The sequence below is a fragment of the Notamacropus eugenii genome, chromosome 5, assembly GCF_028372415.1.
Source record: "Notamacropus eugenii isolate mMacEug1 chromosome 5, mMacEug1.pri_v2, whole genome shotgun sequence".
Taxonomy (NCBI): Eukaryota; Metazoa; Chordata; class Mammalia; order Diprotodontia; family Macropodidae; genus Notamacropus; species Notamacropus eugenii.
The window spans coordinates 224,438,369-224,458,753 of NC_092876.1; positions in this window are offsets into that span (position 1 = coordinate 224,438,369).

Here is a 20,385-nt window from a genome sequence, read left to right on the forward strand (position 1 = left end):
GACCAAACCATTTTTCTTGGAGGTTTTGGATGTGGAGCTCTGAGTTTGTTGGCTTCTTCTGGTTGTATGTTTTGATCTTCCTTGTCATCAAAGTAACTTTCTGTAATCTGATTTTTTTTCCAGTTTTTGTTCATTGTTCCAGCCAATTACCTGACTTTTAAGCTCTTTGTCTAAGTAGTTCTCTACTTACAGTGGAGGTAGGGAGGTGTACTGTCAGCCACTTGATCTCCCCCCACAATCTGTGAGCCTGGAGCTCCAGAAACCACTGCCAGTGCTACTGCTATGGCTGCTACAGGCTCTGCAACCCCTTCTGCTGCCCTGGGCCTGGGCCTGGATTGCGCTACTCACTCGCGCAATTCCAACAGGCTTTTTCCACTGACCTTCCAAGTTGTCCTCAGTGTTTTGGGGTAGAGAAGTCTGGAAACTGCCACAGCTGCCAGTGATTCAGACCCCCCGAGCCTGCTCGGGTCCTGTTTGTGCTATCATGGACAATGCTAGACTGTGCACTGCTTGCAGCTCCACATGATGGATGCTTCCTTTCAACCTTTCAAGCTATCTTGGACTGGAGATTTGCTTCATACCATCATTCTGTGGGTTCTGTATTTCCAGAATTTGTTTAGTCATTTTTACTGGTATTTGGTGGGGTTTGAGGGAGAGCTCAAGCAAGTCCCTGCTTTTGCTCTACAATCTTGGCTCTGCCCCCGTGGGTTTTAGTTTCTTCATCTGTAAAATAAGGAGTTTGTACTAGTTGATCTCTAAATTTCCTTCTAGTTGTGGATCCCTTGACCCATTCAATGAATGATGCTCTAGCTTCCTTAATATAGTCATGAATCCCAGTCTACCCTGTCCCTCATCTTTGAGGTTGAGTTTGCTTCCTTATATTAGGCTTCATTTTGCTTTATTATATATACTTTGTCTTTTTACCTACTGTATTGTTAAAATATTTTTGCTTAATTTGAAAATCTTTCCCACCCGTTAATAGTCCCATGTGACCTACTTAAATCACGTAAAAAGCTAATTCACATGTAATGGGAGGAGCTTGCTGAATGGGTGGAACAGGAAGGGTGGAGCAGAGCTGGGAAGAAGTTGGCAAGAGCAGTTAGAGCAAAGAAGGGAAGACACAGGCAGGTGGACAACTAGGACTGTGAGTGTTTGCTTGTGGGAAGACCCCAGCAGCAGGGGGCAGACTTGGGAATGGCATTGTCCCCTGCAGTGCTAATGTGTATTGACTTCTTGGATACTATGACAGATTTGACTTTCTAGTTTGGAGATCTGACTTTCTGGTGTCTGAATAAATGTTTTTCTTCTGCCTTCTATGTGAAGAACCTGTTATGCTTTATGATTCAGAAATATGTTGACATAAATGGTCACTGTTGGTGCTATGATTTGGCATCACAAACAGGATCACAGGGTATACAATCTCTATTTGGAGGCGGAAGGGCCTCCCAGGATGGGAGAATTTACCTTATTCCTCCCTAGCAAGGGAATGGGCTAAAAGTACCAGATCCTGTGAAAACTGGGAACCAAGGTTATGGGAGGGAGAACCTAGAGATTTGGAAAGGTGTTTGCCAGAAATATCAATAAAACCAGGGAAAGAACTGGCAGGGAAGAATGAATTTTATTAACAGGTTATCGTATTATGTGTAAAAGCAAAGATGAAATGTTGAAAGAAAAAATTCAGATGGAAAAATAGCTAGTTTGTGTAGGAATTCTCAGCATTTAGGCTCAAAAGAGCAAGCTGGAAGTTCACAAATGGAAGAAAAGGCTATTCATTTAGATCAGGAGAAGAAGTGAAAGGTTGGCAAAAGAAATGTGCATACAACCTTTGTACAGACCCAGTCTAGTTGTCACTGCAATGACTGCTAGAAGATTGTGTGTGGGGAAAATGTAACTAAGTCGGAGGAAGAAAATGAAACAACACTAGAGCAGGGAGGCTTTTTGGACAGAAGAACTCCCGATACTAAGATGACAACAGGAGAACCAGGGGGCACAACAGTGTTCAGGGAAATAATTGAGGTTTTTACTCAGCAGGAGGTCACAGATATTTTGAGTTGGTTCACCCAAAGGATGTGAGAATCATTAATATCTTGGATGGTGAGAATCAGTGATTAAGGGACCAGAAGAGTATCAATAGATGGTGTGGATGGCTTGAAATTCATAGGTTTTAGAATCCTTTTGTACAGCAAGCTTTTAGAGATTATAATATGCAAGGAGGTAACAATAAGACTAATCTGTTAGTTTTGGCTGCAGAAAGATGCAGTAAGCAGTATCCTACTGACTCTATGTGGCCTAGTAGAGATAAACCATGGTATTCACTTCAGGGCTGTCTGAGAAATTTAAAGGAGGAGGTGATGAAGACTGCCATAATGATTGGAAATGCAGATGCATACTATGATATACCCTTTGCATTTTCCCATAGGAATATAATAGTGAAGACAGCTCCTCCTACCTATAAGCACCTAGTTCTGACTCTAATAACTGGGGAAATAAGGCACCTTCTTTTGGAGGTGCTGGACAAGATTTCATAGTTAAATGACTTAAGGGACTGGAGAAAAGATAAATTGCCTGGAAAGAGAAGAGTAAATAGCCAGCAGATTCAAAATCAGAATAGACTGAAAAGAAAAGAATTCTTTACTACTCTTTGAGAGCAGGGGTAGATTTTAGAAGAATACATGGTATTCCAACTAATGAATTATACAAAATGTACCAAGAAAAGGGACTTGATATTAGGTTGAATAGGGAAGAACTGCCCCTACAGATCCTCCTGAAACATTGTATCCAAGTTTGTCACACCTGTAAGGAGAATAAGAAATTGACCAGACCCCAGCTCATATTAAAGAAAGTATACTTCTAGCCAGAATGATGACCCCAAATTTGCAAATTAGAGAAAAGCAAACAGCAATGAATAAGGCTATGATAGTGGGTTCATATACTCCAAAAGCACAGCTGACCCTATATCTACCCTGCATCTGGTTATTGTCTCCTTATTTCTTTTTGGCTTTTTATCTGTTAAACTAGTTTTGCTAGATTTGTTTCTGGCAGGCCTAGTACCTCCACCTGCAGATTCCTGATCTCTTAAGCCAGATGTCAGCCCCTGTCCACAACTGTGATGTGTCACCCCTGGACCTGACATTGAAGCTCCCAATTTCAGCTAAAGAACTGACCCCGTGGATGGGACCTCTTGGGGCAGGGCCAGTTCTATATCCAATCTCATCAGGAAGCAGCTATAGAAGAAAAGACCTTCACCTTTACCCCAAGATGTTGGGTCCCATTGGTTCAATGAGACAACAATGGGGTGCTTGTGATCAAGCCTCACCCTAAGATATTGTTGTATGTGGTTATTTTGTGTGATCCCTGTTATATTGTTGTAAAGTTCTGTTGACAACAGTTACCCCATTGACTTATGTAATGGATAAGAAAGCACTTGGGGCCAAATGTATTGTTAATGTATTTTTGCCTAATTTGAAGATCTTTCCCACCCACTAATAGGCCCATGTGAACTCCTTAAATCATATGGAAGCCTAAGTCACATGTAGTGGGAGGAGCTTGCTGAATGGGTAGAACAGGAAGGGTGGAGCAGAGTTGGGAGAAAGTTGATGAGAGCAGTTAGAGCACAGAAGAGAGGGGATGCAAGCAGATAGCTAGGATTGTGAGTGTTTGCTTGTGGGAAGACCCCAGCAACAGGGGGAAGGCTTGGGAATGGTGCTGTCCTCTGCAGTGCTAATGTGCATTGACTTCTTGGTTACTATGATGGATTTGGCTTTCTGGTGATGAGATTTGGCTTTCTGGTGTCTGAATAAAGGTTTTTCTTCTGCCTTCAATATGGAGAGTCTGCTATACTTTGAGATTCAGAACTACCCTGGCATATTCATAGTTGCTGTCAGTGCTATGAATATTGCCTTGGAGATACATTTATAGATAACTGAGGTTTTATATTGCTTTCTCTCCACTTGAATATTGTTTGATAAATTATTTGTATTTTTTATTGCTGTTTGCCTAATGTTGGACTTGCTCCTCTCTGTGGTATATTACTTGACAATATGTGTTGTACACAATTACATATCTCTTCTTTCATTTTCAGTTTTTCAAAAAGCCCTCTTACTGGATTCACAATACTTCAAGTAAATATAAGTTTTTACCAGCTCTCATTAGGTGCACTCTATTCCTGGCCATGATCATTCTTATATTTTAGCTAGTTCTACAGAATTCCAAATCCCATTTTAATACACCATCTACTTACTTATCTCTTCAGTTCCCAAATATACCTTTCTCTTCAAATGTTTGTCCCCATTTTTAATCAATACCAAGTATGAAAACACCATCTTTCTCTCTAAAATCTTCAGTTTCTTACGTGTAACTTCATAATCATTAGCAGTTCTTCCTAGTTCCCTACTTGGCACTAACATTTATTTCAACATGAATCACTAGAAGCAGGTAGTCGTCATCAGGCTTGAAAAGTCTTAGAAGATTCTCTGTCACATCTCAGATACATGCCTCAATAAGACAGAAGATATCTCTATTGATTGTGTCAGACTGGCAAAAAGTCATTTTGGTGCCCTGAGCAGGGGTAAAGAATGGAATTCTTTTGTAGGGGACAGTCTCTATAAAACCAATAAGTAGAGTTCTAAGTAGTTTTATTTTATGCTATAATCTTTAACTAGTGATATTCTTATTGTATTCCTTTTGGGTATCATGAGGAAGACAAATCCTGCAAGTCTGGATATAGCATTTTTTCTTTAAATTTTGGATGTTTAAGATTTACTTAGTACCCACATTGTGATCTGGGGGTTATTTAACCAAGAAAATTGAAGGGAGGTGTTAACAAGTCCTGAAGTGTCTGAAGGATTATTATACAGGGTGTGGGGAATAACTATTGTCTGTTTCTTCTGAAGCTAGCATGAGAGGAAATGAGCTAAAACTGCCTCAGGTGGGATTTAATGTAGACATAAGAAAGAACATCCTGACTATAATGATTCTGAGACATATATGTCTCACAGGAACTTACAGAACATCCTTCTCTATATATAGCTTTTAAAAGAATGGACAATTATCTTTCTGGAATAGTTATGTCCTTTCCTGAAGGCAGGAGAATGGCCAAGATTGACGTGAGACCCTTTCCTATGATTCTAGCAGCATAATACCAGAAATACACATCCTGACAGGGATGCAGAGACCACAACCGCAGATATCAATCATATAGCACACCTCTTCTCTTGTGCCATTGTTGAATGTGTTCATCAGAATATCACAGCTGTAATCATCTCTAACATGACTATATCATACCTAAAGAATGAAATGGTAGTTAGGCAGCTTTTTTTTTTTTTTTTAGTATTTTCACTTACAAGTTTCCATATTTATCGACTTTACATGTGATTAAAATGTCTTATTTAAGAAAAATATATCGTTGACAATAACACAGTAATTACACAGTCATTGCTTCAATCTGGCTATATAAATCATTGTGATTTAACCTACAGTAGTAATAAAAATAAATGATATTGTTTTTGGTTCATTACTGCTGATCTAATAAAATGTAATAAATTAAGAAATTTCCTGAGTGAAACAGTCTCATAAAAATAACAATTTACTAATGGTGCTTTAACACCCAATGTGAATGAACTCAGAGAAAACATATAAGCATTTTATTAATAAAAAAAAAATCTATCTCTGAGAAAATGCCTCCCATTTGTTTTTCAGTTCCTTTGTTCTTATCTGAATGCTTACTGTCTCTCTTTCCTACAGAAAATGTTACTAAAACCTAAGATGTCTGAAAAAATTATTGTTGGATTTTCTGGAATTCTTAATAAAACTTCAGGAAGCCCAGGCACATTGGAACAGCATACATGAATTTAAAGGACATATGTGTTCCATCTTTTGGTGGAAAAATTATATGCCAAGAACAGTCTTATTAATATCCTAAACTTGATAGGAAAAGGGGGAAACTCCTCAATCTTCTTGAGGATGTTCTTAAGAATATCAATTCTGTTTCTCCCTTCCTAGATAGCTGAATTTCTTTCATGTGTGCTTGTTAATAGTTATCCCTCCACACACTCTGCTGGTACAAGGGGGAAAAATTCACCTAGCTCCTCTGTCATCTGGAAGGGGGACTGAACTTGATTAGGTTCTTTTTTTTTTCTTTGTTCATTTTACTGAATGAGAGAAGTATCTGCACGTCAAATTCAATTCATCTCTACACTTCCTAATGCCCTCTGCTCCAAAGTGACTTAGCATTTATTATATGTGAGCATCAGTAAACACACGTGTATAATATATATGTATGTATGTGTTATACATACATACAAAGATATGTACGAGCTTGATAGTGCAGAGACTCTCAGGTCTGGAATCAGGAAGATCTGTGTTCAAATTTGGATTCAGAAACTAAGTAGCTGCATGACCTTGGGGTAAATTACTTAACCTCTAGTTGCCTCAGTTTTCTCATCTATAAAATAAGGGTAATAATAATACCTACCACCTAGGTTGTTGTGAGGATCAAATTAGATCACAAAAGCTGTAACCTCTCAGCACAGTACCTGATAGTAAATGCTATCTAAATATTAGGTATTATTATGTATAGATTTTCTCCCCTGATAGAATATAAGCACCTTGAAGGCAAGGGTTGTTTCTTTTTTTGTTTTTGTATCCATTTCCCCTGCCTAGCACAGTCTCTGTCACATAATAGGTCTTGATAGGCACCTAATAAATGTTCATAGATTGATTTTGTATATACTATGTTCTCAATTATTTAAGACATCTTTATTTATTATGGGATATGCAATATTCTATTCTTCAAATATATTATCTTTATCCATTTTAGAGACTGGAAGATTATCTAGTCCAAATGCTTAGCAAGTCATCTGCTTCCACAAATGTTGACCCTAATGCACTGTAAAAAGCAGGGCATAGGATGATAAGCCACAAATCCCTGATTCCAACTCCCTAGTTATCAGCCCCAGTATTTATGTTATTTCTAAAAAAAAAAATGAGATTTCTTCCCAAATTAGATGATTTTGGCTGGGGGTAGGGAGTGGGGAGGAATAGGTGGTTGGGAATAGAGAAGGGTTTATGCATGAGTTGTAAAGGAAATAATATTAGGAGAAAAATGTCAGTACACATCTTCAAAGGTGAGAATTGAATTTTGTAAAAGGTGATCATGAACTAAAAAATATCCAGGAGGATGACCAAGATGAGGAACAGAATGGAAAGTATACTATATAAAGATCATTTGAAAGAAGTAGGTATTTTTAGACTAGAGAGAAGAAAAATCAAGAGAGATAATGTAGCTACCAATATTTGAAAAAAATTATCATAGGGAGTGGTGATTATATGAAAGTTGTGCTCTTAGATCAGGAAGACAAAGGAGTGATGGACAGAAGCTTCAAAGAAAGAGATTTCAGCTTAATATGAGAGGAAAAATAATAAGACACTGGAAAGTGATGCCATTGTTATTCTATTTTATAGATGAGTAAACTGAGTCAGTCAGAGGTTGTGACTTGCCGAGGGTCACACAATAAGTACCTAAAGATGGATTTGAACTCAGATCTTCCTAACTCCTCATCCAGTGTACTATTCACTGTGCCATCTAGCTGCCAATAAAACATAGGTTACTTGACAGCAGTGACCGGTTAGTTTTGTTTTGTTTCTTTAATTGTATCCAACATGACATACTATACTTAATGAGTGCTTGTTGAATCAATTAAATTTCATAGTGTAAACTGAGGTTCCCTGACTTCAGGAAACAGGAAAATGGTCAAATAAAGGGTGATTATGCAAAACGACCACCTCTGCTCTTGATTTTGTCTAACAATCTATATAAAAGAGAATAAGGGAAGATGTAAATTAAAGAGACAGAGAGAGAGAGAGACAGAGACAGAGAGACAGAAAAACAAAGATAGAGAGAGGGTATCTTTGGAATAGTCCATTGTCATGCCACTAGTCTGAGTTCAACACAGAGTTCACACGGTTTCCCATAGTTTCTTTCTTGGGGGTTTGGCATTTCTCTCTAGTGTGAGTCTAGTTCCAAACTAGTTAAATTGGAATGATGGGATTCAGAAAAACCTGATAAATAATCTATTTCAGTCTCCTCTCTTTATAGATGAAGAAAATGAAGCAAGGTATCTCATGCACAGCAGGGTAAATTAACTAAAGGAGCTGAGATCCCAGTCCAAGACTTCTGATTCCAAATCCAGGGTCCCTTCCACTGCCTACACTGCCCTTTAGGTGTGCCTAGACAGATACTACCTCCACTCCCAGTATTACTCTAGGAGTAAATGCACCTCTCTGAGTCATAGTGGTCAAATAAGACAGCGGGGGAAAGCTTGTCAATATAAATCTTTCTATATAAACAGGGCAATTACAAGGCTATATATCTGAGGGACTAGATTGAGCCAGGGATCATGCTATCAGATTAAAGAAAGGACAAAATTGACCAGAAAAAACTTTTGGAGAGTTTTTATATTTAAATGCCACTTAAATGAGGGTAGGAATGAAGTATAGTTTTTAAAAATTTCACTCCCAAGAGGAAATTTGGATTAAAGATAGGACTAGTCAGGTATATGTAACTTTAAGAGGGCAAACTTCGACAAAATGAAGGGGAGTGCCTAGGAGAAGAGAACTGGTAAATAAGGCAAGTTCTACTATGGGCAACTCTGAAATCAACCTTCAGGATTATTGATTCCAACCAGAAGTCAATGTGACCTTTATATTCTTATTCTTTATTACATGTGTAATATGATAGCTATTAGGTTGCAATCATCATTTAAATTGTATTTCAAGACCTTCCTCTCCAAAAGTTTTTTTTTTAATTTTCTGATCAATTTTGTCCTTTCTTCAATCTGACAGAACAACCTCTGGCTTAGTCTAGCCCCTCATTTTATCCTTGTAATTAGTCTTTCCTGGAAGGTATCCTATATGAATAGCCTGTATACTGGTATCTAGCAAAAGTAAAACAGATATAAGTATGTATTCTATGATCACTTTTAAACTCCTATTTACTTCAGGATTCATCGGTGTGTAACAAAAAGAATACTAGAATTAGAATCAGAAAATCTGGGCTCAAATCCCAGCACTAGTATTTATTAGATGTTTGATTAGTCACTCAAATTTTCCGAGGCTCATTTTCCTCATGTACAAAATAGGAATAATGATGCTTGTACTACCTACCTCATAGAGTTGTTGTTTTGATTAAATATAAGTAGAGTTCTTTATAAACTATAAAGTAAAAACAATGTGATCTCTTCAATTATTTTATTGTTATCTTAAGGAAGGCCTACAGTTTATGAACTAAAAAAAGAATATGAACATAGCATCATAAATTTAGAACTGGAAGGTATCTTAGAGGTCACTGAGTGGAACTCTCTTGTTTTAAAGGTAAAGAAACTGATGACCAGAGAGGTTAAGTGCTTTGCCCATCATCATCCAGCTAGTAAGTGCCTTAGGCAGGAATTACCTAGAATGAGAAATCAAACATAGATTACAATCTTCATCCTTAGAAGGAATGTCCACATCAATTAGTACAGAAAGTCATTGAGGTATTTAGCCACCATTGAGGTGGCTATGTAGAGCCATGATAGCTACAAAACTTGTGGATTTGTTCAACTTCCAGCTTAAGGGAGAGGAAATAAACACCTGAATTCTGAGAGATAGAGTCCTACTCTATGTCGGTGTAACTTCTTTGTATTTTGTTAAACGTGTTTGTTGGGAGTCATTTCTTGCTATGCCATTTTTAGATGCCAGACACTTCTGAGCAACATGCTTAATTGTCAGCTAAATTCATTTTTTATTTCTTATTTTTATTTCTTTATTCTTTATCTTTATTTCTTAGGCCCTCTGGGACCCAATAATGAAGGTACTGAGTAAATAGCCCTCTAGCATACAAAAATAGTGCTCAAGTCAACTCAAAGGGTTAATGCACCCCCCAAAATGACCTAACTTAATCCCCAGGACCAATTTACTTATTTGAAGGATCTGGCCCATTGAGTGCACTTTGGCTGAAGAACTGAAATACCTCTGTGTTAAGTCAGATGCAGTGAGGTTAAACCCAAGGGCACCCAACAGGTCAATGGCATTGAGAAATAAAATCTCCGTCTTCTGATCCGACTTTTAGTGTTCTCTTCACATGACCAAGTTTCTTTTTCTTATGAGACATAAGAAGAAAATTCAAAAAGAAAGAGATTCCAATGAGGGGGAAAAAGCAAATTAATGTATCTGGTGAAAAAATATTCCAAGGCAGGAATTTACAGAACAGTAGAAGGAAGGAATCTGGAACACAGATGAAAGAGATTTTGAGTAAGAGTGAAACAAGAATTTTATATAAGCTTGCAATGCAGCAGGGCAGCCAAAAGGCCAATACTGTTTTGGGACTGCACATGAAAAAGCATAATGTCATGAAATGTGGAAGTAGCCATCTCTTCTCTGAGCAACTCTGGAGAGATTAGAGTAGCACTGTATCCAATTTACTATACTTCAGTATTGGAAAGATGCAGAAAAACTGAGAGAAGATGGGGGAAAAGAAAAATCAAATAAATGAAGGAAAAACTAGCTCCTGGGGAAAGAATATGAAAAGCCAAGATATACAGCATCGCTAAGTGATAACCAAGTCTGGATTTTGTAAGGAAGGAGACATGATAGTAATAGTCAAATATTTTTAGTAATGAAATCATAAAAGGGAAAAAGTAGAGTCATAACTACACATTTCACAGAGAGGTGACTAGGAAAGACTGAATTGAATGAAAAGGGTAGGGGGAACTAAGGAAGACTACATTGAAAAATTTTGAAGAAAAAAAAATCTTTTAAGGAATATGGCCCAAATTCTAAGGGAAACAATGCCAGCTGAGGTAGTTAAAAATAGAATGCAAACATATTTTAAATTCTCATACAAGCTGTACATTTTATCTTTTCAATATTCATTTCTTTTGTTGTTGTTCCAGTCATATCTAATTTTTTTGTGACCCAATTTAGGGTTTTCTTGGCAAAGATACTGGAGTAGTTTGCTATTTTCTTCTTCAGCTCATTATACAGATAAAAAACTGAGGCAGACAAGATTAAGTGACCTGCCCAAGGTCACACAGCTAGTAAGTGTCTGAGGCCAGATTTGAACTCAGGAAGATGAGTCTCCCTGACTCCAGACCTGGCACTCTGTCTATTGTGCCACTCTGCCCCATCTTCATTTCTATTCCTCTGTAATTAAGGAATGAATGAACTATGATATACTCTGGAAAAGAGAATATTAAGGAAAGGTGGTATTTAGATGAAGGTTGTATCTATATGCAATGGAAAAAAAAAGTCTTGTGAATGTGATCAATGTAGCTATCCAATCAAGAGATAACTGAGGTAACACATATTCTTCTTTCCCTCAGAAACATTTTGGGATCCATATAATTGTCCAAACTCTTTGATTATGATTGAAAGATGTATCTAAAGAGTAAATATGAAGGAGAGGTTTGATTAATATAAGTGGAGGTATATCACCAACTAATGTAGATTTTTAAAGTGATTTTTATATTTATTTTGGTTTATTGGTGGGAGAGTGAGGGAGGGCTGGATGTACACATATCTCGACTTCTCCCTACTGACTGGCTCCTGACACAAATTCTCTGCTTCACTTCATGCTATATGAATCTAACCTAACACAATCAATAAAACAATGAACCATTTTCAACCATTATTTGCTGTATGAGCCAAATTTTTCACAGAACATTCTACCATGAACCAGTATGGTTTAGAGGGCCCAGGGATGGCTATATCATCAGAAAGAGTTTTTATTGGCTCCTACTTTGGGACTGGTAATAAATAGTATACCATCATTCAGACTGTTAACTAAGAAACTAGCATTCCTCTCTTGGTCTTTCACCCTTTCACCCTTTCAAAGAGCTACAAGTGTCAAGGGGAAATAAAGTTCACCTCCCATTATCGAGTATTAGATTTCATAGGGAGTGTGTGTGTGTGTGTGCGCGTGCGCTCAAACTTGATGTTTATGACTTAATTCCTTGGACAAGAGTTTAAAACAAACTACAAAGGCTACTAAGCTAAGGAACATCTAGAGAAAGGCAACCAGGATGGTGAAAGACTTCAAGATCATACCCCATGAGGATGAATTAAAAAGGGTAGGAATGGGTAAAAGTGGCCTAGAAAAGATTTTTATGAACAGCAGCATTCTCCCTTGTGAGTATTAGAAAGTCTGTCCTGTGTAAGACAATTAAAATTGCTTTGTTTGACCCTAAAGGAAAGAGAAAGGGCAGAGTGGAAGTTGTAAAGAGGCTTGATGTTAGTGAAAATATGAACATTTAGAGCTATGTAGTAGTGATTCAGTCTACTCTGAAATATAATGGGATCTTATCACTCATTAGAGGTTTCAGATCAAGGTTGTCAAGTATATTATAGATGAGGACCTTGGTCAACTAGGAGTTGGGTTCTGCGGTACCTTCTCTATCTGAGATGCTAGTATTCTGTGAAAGTCAATGAACTAGATAGCCTTGATCTTCAGTGAAAACAGTAGATGGATCTGGGGGTATGATCTTTCAAGGATCTCCTTCATTGCCATTATTTTCAAGATTGAGAACAAACTGCCACCTCTTCCTGATTTCAAATCTGAGGTTCCCTATCGGGCTTCATGAAAATGCTTGTTTTTCTATTTGAGGAATATTTCCAACTCTCACATAAAAAGTTCATTTATAAAGCTAAAAGGACACACATATCCTAATGCCAAGGAGTATTTCCACTTTTCTAGGTCATCACCAATAATTTATTTCTTAAGCTCTACTGCCTCACCGTCTCTCAAACCTGCTTAGATGCAGTGATTTCCCAGGATCTTAGAATCAGTTTTTTAATACAAATATATTTTTACACTCAAAATAAATCATTTTGACCAATAATAGGAGTGCATTCCCCTATCCTCTTATTCATAACAGTGGCATAATGTTAAGAAAAGGAAACCAGCACATCAAGAGAATCACACAGAATTTGTTGTTGATTCTCTACATGTGAGATCCTTGCCTAGTGACCAACTGGCCATTCAACTGGAGGAACTGAGACGTTTCAAACTTGACATTTTCACCATAAAAGCAAAAGAGAGAATAAAGTTTTAATTATGTGGAAGAATAACTCACATTTTTCTTAGATAGGCAAACAAAGGACATGAAGGGAAATGGTTTTATTATACATCCAAAGGCAAGAAGAAACCTAATTTCATTTGCTTTTTGGGCAGTGTGATGCTTTTATGATAAATATTTACACAAAATCATCAAAAAATCATTGCAGCTTGTGTGTCAATATTGGTTACAGAAATGAAGAGGTAGAGAAATACTAGGACAAACTTTATAAAACTCTCTATTTTAAAATTATGGTTTTTTTATATTCAGTGACTTCAATGCAAAGGTCAGAAGAGGTAAAGATATTGGAAATGCATTGGAAAATATGGTACGCGTGTAAGGAATGAGAAAGGCCAAAGGCTTGTGGACCGTTTCTATACATCATATACATACATTCCTATACATCATGAATACTTCAAGAAAAGAATCAGAAGGTATTGGACATGGAGAGCAGTGAATAACATCACAAAAAATGAAAGTGAATACATTTTAATAACAAAAAAGTCTTACCATTTATATAGGGTATTCCTGAATGTGCTTTTTATACTCAGATGACTGACAGATTAGAGCAGAAGTGAAAATTAATGCAAAGAAGGAAGAATAAAAATGAGAAAAAATTACAGCATGTAAAAAAAGTAACTCCAATCAGACATTTTAAAGATATATTAGTATAAAGAAATAGAAAATGTATGGGGAAAATAACATTCTTACTGATTTTAGTATTTTTATGTAGACAATTATGAGGAGATATATAAATAGATAGATGATAGACAGATAGATGTGTGTAGTGTGTGTGTGTGTGTGTGTGTATGTGTGTGTGTGTGTGTATCAGCAGAAAACTCACAATTCAGAGGAACTCAGCTCAAATCTGCTTCTGACATTTACTACTCATGTTACCTTGGGCAAATCATTTCATCTCCTGGAGCCTCAATTTCCTCACCTGCAAAATGAAAGAATTGGTCTAGATACCCCTTCCAACTCAAGATCTATGATACTAACCAGCATATATCAATTGTCATAATGAGAAGATGAAAAGAACCTAAAAGCCATTTTAGTCAGTAAATGTTTGATTTACTTGACAAGCAGAAAGATATGGCTGTCAAGGGCAAGACCAGTTTATAATATAAATTCATTTGCAAAATCTTACAGACAACAATAGTATAGGATTATGAGCAATATTACCTTATAAAATAATGAGAAGCAGAGGTTTAAAGAAATCTTGATGAGAGACCCAATTAAGTTAAATCAGCTTAAAAACATTTAAAGATGAAGCTAGAAGGGAAAAATCAATTAATCCACAAGCATTTATTAAGTACTTCTTATGTGTCAGGCACAGGGTTAGGTGCTGTGAATACAAAGACCAACATTTTAAAAAATAATTAAAATGAAACAATTCCTTTTCTCAAGGAGGTATGATAAACTTAGTTTTATATGTATTTTAAGAATATTTTATTTCTCATCAACCAGTCAATCAATAAGTATCTATTAAAAGTCTTCTATGTGCCAGGCACTGTGCTGAGCTCTGGGGATACAGAGAAAAGAAATAGACAACCTCTGATCTCAAAGACCTTACAGAGAGCAATTTTAAATTTTTTTTCCTATCTTGCTCTCATCTGTCCAGTTTTCAGAAATGACATAAAATGCTTTAATTCCTTATGTCCAGGATTCTTGGTCTAATGTATCAGATGGTCTAATTCTAATGAAGGCAACAAGAGGATAATATTATTTAATTAATATCAGACATGAGAGTCTTTAAGAATCCAATTTTGCACATGTAGCAGACTGTGTATCTGTTTAAATCCTCTGCTTTTTATGACATCATGTTTTTTTATTATGAATCATTTTTATTGGTGAGGCAAATAAAAATGTATTACGAAGGCATGCCTAAAAGACAGTTTTTGTTATTCTTGAAGAGGCCTTTCAAAGAAAATGGAAAAGAGTGCCAATGTGTAAGAGGCAACAAGTACTTTTCAAAAATTTTTTGTAGTTAATAGTATTAATAGGATGAAAGGGAATGAACCTATAATTAATTGATATTGGGAATCCTTGGATGAGGATTCTCTCTACCAATGCAAGCTGGCACATTTTCAGCAATTTATTCTTAACCACAACAAGAACAACAATAATAAAATCAAAAATTTAAGAATAAGATAACAGAGATAACTTCTGTCCTTATATTTTATACTTTACATCTTGTCTTTCATCTTGTCAAGAATATAAATTATGTGCAGATTTCCTCAAATATGATTAAAGGTATCTCCAGGTCCTGTATAAGCATTCAAGGTTGTAAAGGCATATTGGGCATGAGACAGTCTTTATTTGTCCCATAGAAAATATATGATGTGAAAAAGACTTAGAAGAGGCCATAATCAGATATCAAAATTACACATAGCACTCAGATAATCTATGAATATCCCCAGAAAGAAAATAAATTTAGGATTGCTATCAGAAGAACCCTTACATTCCAATGAGGCTCTCTTTCTCAATCCCTACCATACACACACCTAAGACTCAAAGTACCACCCTTTGATTTGGATAGACGCTAAAAAATAAATCTATTTTTATTTCTACTGAGCAAGTGATCTCCTTTCTGTTGACTTTTTTATCTGATTAACTTTTGGATGTCATTCTCCTTGTTGACACTGTTTAGGAACTGCAAGCTGCTCTTCCTTTTCCAAGGAGTGCTTTGCATCAGAAAAATTTCTCTCCAGAAGGTTCAATTCACAAACTTGAGAAGTTTCAAATTTGAAATTATTCACAAAGTGATGCCTAGGAAATGTACCAGTGATCCAGCTGAAATGGGAAAATGTATTTTCAGTATTTTTCCTGTCTAGCCATTTGTGTCTAGCTCTGCCATGTACTTCTGCTACAAGTCACCATCATCTGCTGGAAGGAGTAAACTGCACTCAGGTACAAGTTGTTCCTCTCTATCCTAAAGAATGTGGATCTGCTATGCTGGTCTATCTTTTCAAACTCCAAAAGAGTGAGCTACAGAGAAGAAAAAACAAAAGCTAGTCTTTTAAGTTGTTTTTTTAGACCACTGAGAAGATAACAGAATGATTTTTCTGCTGAGCTTTACTAAACTGTCATTAGTTCTTTGTGTCCTCTCAAGAGGGCACCAGTACACATGCTCTTTGGTTGATTGTCATCCATTCTAGAAGAGGACCAAAACAACATTTGTATGCTAGAGTCAATTTTCAGGGTATCTTACTGTGATGTATCAGACCAATACAAGCTCAGAATATCCTACCACAGGCTGGGCACAAATAATCCATATGAACATTTAGGGTGGATTCTCTAAATTTGCACATCTTGCATTTCTTTTGAGCTGTTTCAATTTTGTTTTACTCATAGAGCAAAGCACCTTCTCTGATGAAGGTCAGCCATGCTGAGTGGTCCTGTGCGAGCATCTCCCATGACACACCATCAATTCCAAAGTTCTTAACAGAGATCTTGAGAATATCTGTGTATTGCTTCTTCTGACCATCATGAAAGCTTGCCTTGTATGAGTCCTCCAAAAGTGCCCCTTAGACATCCCCAGTGGTCCATGACATTTAGTCAGCCTGGTTAGGAGAACATATCTAATTGCTCAGGGACTCCTCTGATCAACCAGCTTCAGATTAACAACCACCCTGTAGTTCTTTTGCTATCTATATAAATGGGGAGTGAAGCAAAAATTTGTCATTTAAATCTTTAAAGATTTTAAAATAAGGTTAAAACTAAAAAGATAGTGTGTTAATCAAGTGAGAAATAGCTTACCTAAAACATAATCATGAAGCAAAAAGACTGATTTTAGAAAGTAATATGGAATAGGTGAAAATTGCGACTATTGATTGAGTCAGAAAATCTGTCTTCGATTCCTGGCTCACAAATACTGTGTCCTTGGAAAATCACTTAAATTCTGTGGGCTTCAGTTTCTTCCTCTTTAACTCATTAAATTGAATTAACTTTTTTCAAATAACAAAAAGAAATTTTCTTTCCCTACCCTTCTCATTGTTAAAAAAAAAAGAAGAAGAAAAAAAAGGAAAAGAAAAAGAAAATCCTTGAAACAAATATGAATGGTCAAGTAAAACAAATTCCTACACTGATGCTGTCTAAAAATTTATGTTTTAATCTGAATCTTGGATCTAATACCTGTCTCTGAGGAGGTAGGTAGTGTATTTCATCATGAGATTACTCCCAATTCATGTTTGGTTACTGCATTGGTCTTAAGGCCTTCAAAATTGTTTGTCTTTACAGGGGTGTTGCTACATAAATTAGTTTCCTGATTCAACTCACTTCATTCTGCAGGAGCTCATACAATTCTTCTTTGGTTTCTCTGAAAACATACCCTTCATGATTTTTTCAATCTTTTTTATCAAATAATGAATTTTTACCCTACTAACTGGGGTCTTTGGATTTATCAAATGCTGTATTTTTTGTTCAATTTCTTCTGTATGTTATGTGCCCCATCTATCCAATTAATTAAACTTTTTATTTCTTAACTAGTACAAAATAGTTTTAATGATTTCTACTTTGAAGCATAGCTATTTCCAACTTTTTTTCACTATTTTGTTTAAGATTTTTGGTCTTTTATTTCTCCAGATTAATTTGTTAGAATTTTTTCTGGCTTCATAAAGTAATCCTACTATAGCTTGGTATCACAAGGAATAACTTAAATTTATATTCCATTGTAATTTTTATTATATTGTCTCAGCCTCCTCATGAGAATTAATATTTTTCCAGCTATTTAGATCTCTATTTGTATCAAGACTGACACATACTTTTATTCACATCGTTTCTATGTGTATCTTGGCAAGTAAATTACCATGTATTTTATACATTCTTTAGTTATTTTAAATAAAATAAAAATTCCTGCTGGGTTTTGTTGACAGTATAAAGAAATTCGGATGATTTATGTGGATTTGTTTTATATTCTGCAACTTTCTTGAAGTTATTCATTGTTTCAATTAATTTTTAATTGACTCTCTAGGGTTCTCTTAGTAAACCATCATATTATTTGCAGAAGTGACCGTTGTGTTTACTTTTTCCCTTTGCTTATTCTCTCAATTTCTTTATTAGTATCTTATTGCTAAAGTTAGCATTTCTAGCACTATATCATTACACTGTGAGTTCTTCTATTGGACTCTGAGTACCTTGAGAGCAGAAACTGGTTTTCCTTACTAATTTATAGCCCCAGCACTGAAGAAAAACAGTGCCTGTCACATACTAGGTATCTAGTCAATGCTTTTTACTTGAAGACATGACAATATCACGTAATAGTGGTGATAATGGACTTGATTATTCTTGATTTTAGTAGAAATCCTCTACAGACTTTATTCCAATTACATATAATGCCAGCTGCCTCTTGGTTTTAGTAGATACAACTTGTTGTATTGAGGAAAAGTCTATTTATTCCTGTTTCCTGTTGTTGTGGTGGTTTTGACATGATTGGGTGTTGTATCTTGTCAAAAGTGTTTCTACCTGTATTGATATAAGGATATGATTTTGTTATTATTAATATGGTTAATAAGGTGGTGGATTTCCTAATATTGAATCAATGCTGCAATATTACATTAACATGACCATAATGAATAACCTTTGTTTTGTCTTTTGGGTTGATGTATAAAGTCTATACTTGCATCACAGAAAGAATTTGACAAGAACCTAGTTTTCCTCAGTTCAAATAATATTTAAAAATTGTAGTTGGAATTTTGATAGAATTTGTTTATAAAATCCTCTGGACCTGCTTTACACACATACACACACACACACGCACACGCACATGCACACGCACATGCACATACATACATACATTTTTTTGGAGCTCTCTCACCGATTTTTCAATTTCATTATCTAAGATTGGATTGTTTATGACTTATCTTTCTTGTTTTCCTAGTCTGGAAATTTTATATTTTCATAAATATCCATTTACTTAATTTAAGTTGCAGTTTAATTGATATATAATATATAATATTGATATGTAAGTTTCAAATATTTTTTATTCCTTCTTCAATGGTTGGGAATTTTCTTTTTTTCATATTTGATATTAGTACCTTAGTTCTTCTCTTTTAAAATAGGATAAACTAATTGCTTATTTTATTGTTTTAAAAAAGTTTTTATTTTATTTATTATTTGTATTTCCTTTATCTTTAATTTTCATTATTTCTATTTTTTAATTTTTAAAAATTGTTGGTTTTATTTTTTGAATGCATGACCAGTCTTTTATCTTTTCTTTCTCTAATTGATGAAATTGTTTAGAGATATAGATTTTTCCTCAATGACTATTTTGATTACATTCCAAACATTTTATGTTAACTCCTTACAGTTGTTAGCTTTCATGATAGTATGAATTGTTTCCATGATTTGTTCTTTGATTTTTCCATTCTTTAAGATTAAACAATTTAGTCTCTAATTAATTTAAATAATTTCCTTGTTTAATATAACTGTTACATAAACCAGTAAAATATCTTCAGTAGTTCTTTTCTTCAATTGTTTGTGAAGTTTTTATGCCCCAATACATGGTCAATTTTTATAAAGGTGCCATGAACAACTGGGAAATTTGTTTACTGCTTTCAATTCCTATTCAATAATTGCTAGAGTTTGATCATATTTAACTTTTCTAAAAATTATTCTCAGGTTCTTAATTTCTTTCTTGTTTATTTTTATTGTTTAGAATTCTTTATTTCTGAAAGAGGTATACTGAGATGCCCTACTGTTACAGTTTTACTCTCTAGTAAACTTACTTTAACTCATTTCATTTTTAAATATCTAGATGCCATGCCATTTGGTGCATTTCTGTTAAATATTGAAATTAATTAAGGGTTTATGGTACCTTTCTGCAAAATGTAATTTCTACTTTTTCTTTTTTAATAGAGTCTACCTTTGTCCTTTCCTGGTCAAATATCATTATTCTACTTTAACCTTTTTTACTTGAACTGAAGTATAATAAACATTGCTCCAGAAACTTAGGCACCTGTGCCTACCACAGAATATGTAGTAAGTACTTAATAAGTATCTTTTCATTCCTTGAATTATGTGAATTTTTCTATTTCAAGTGTGTTTCTTATAAACAACATGGTTTTGGATTCTGCTTTCTAATCCACTTCTGCTATCCTCTTCTTTTTTATGAGTAAATTCATCTCATTCACATTCACAGTTAGGATAATTAATTCTGCATTTCCCTCCATCCTATTCTCTTATATTTTTCCCACTGTTTGTTTTCTACCACCTCTTCATAAAAAAAAAGAAAGAAAAGGAAAAAAGAAAAAGAGGAGAGTGGTGAGTGAGGAGGTGACAGCACCACTAGCCAAGGTTT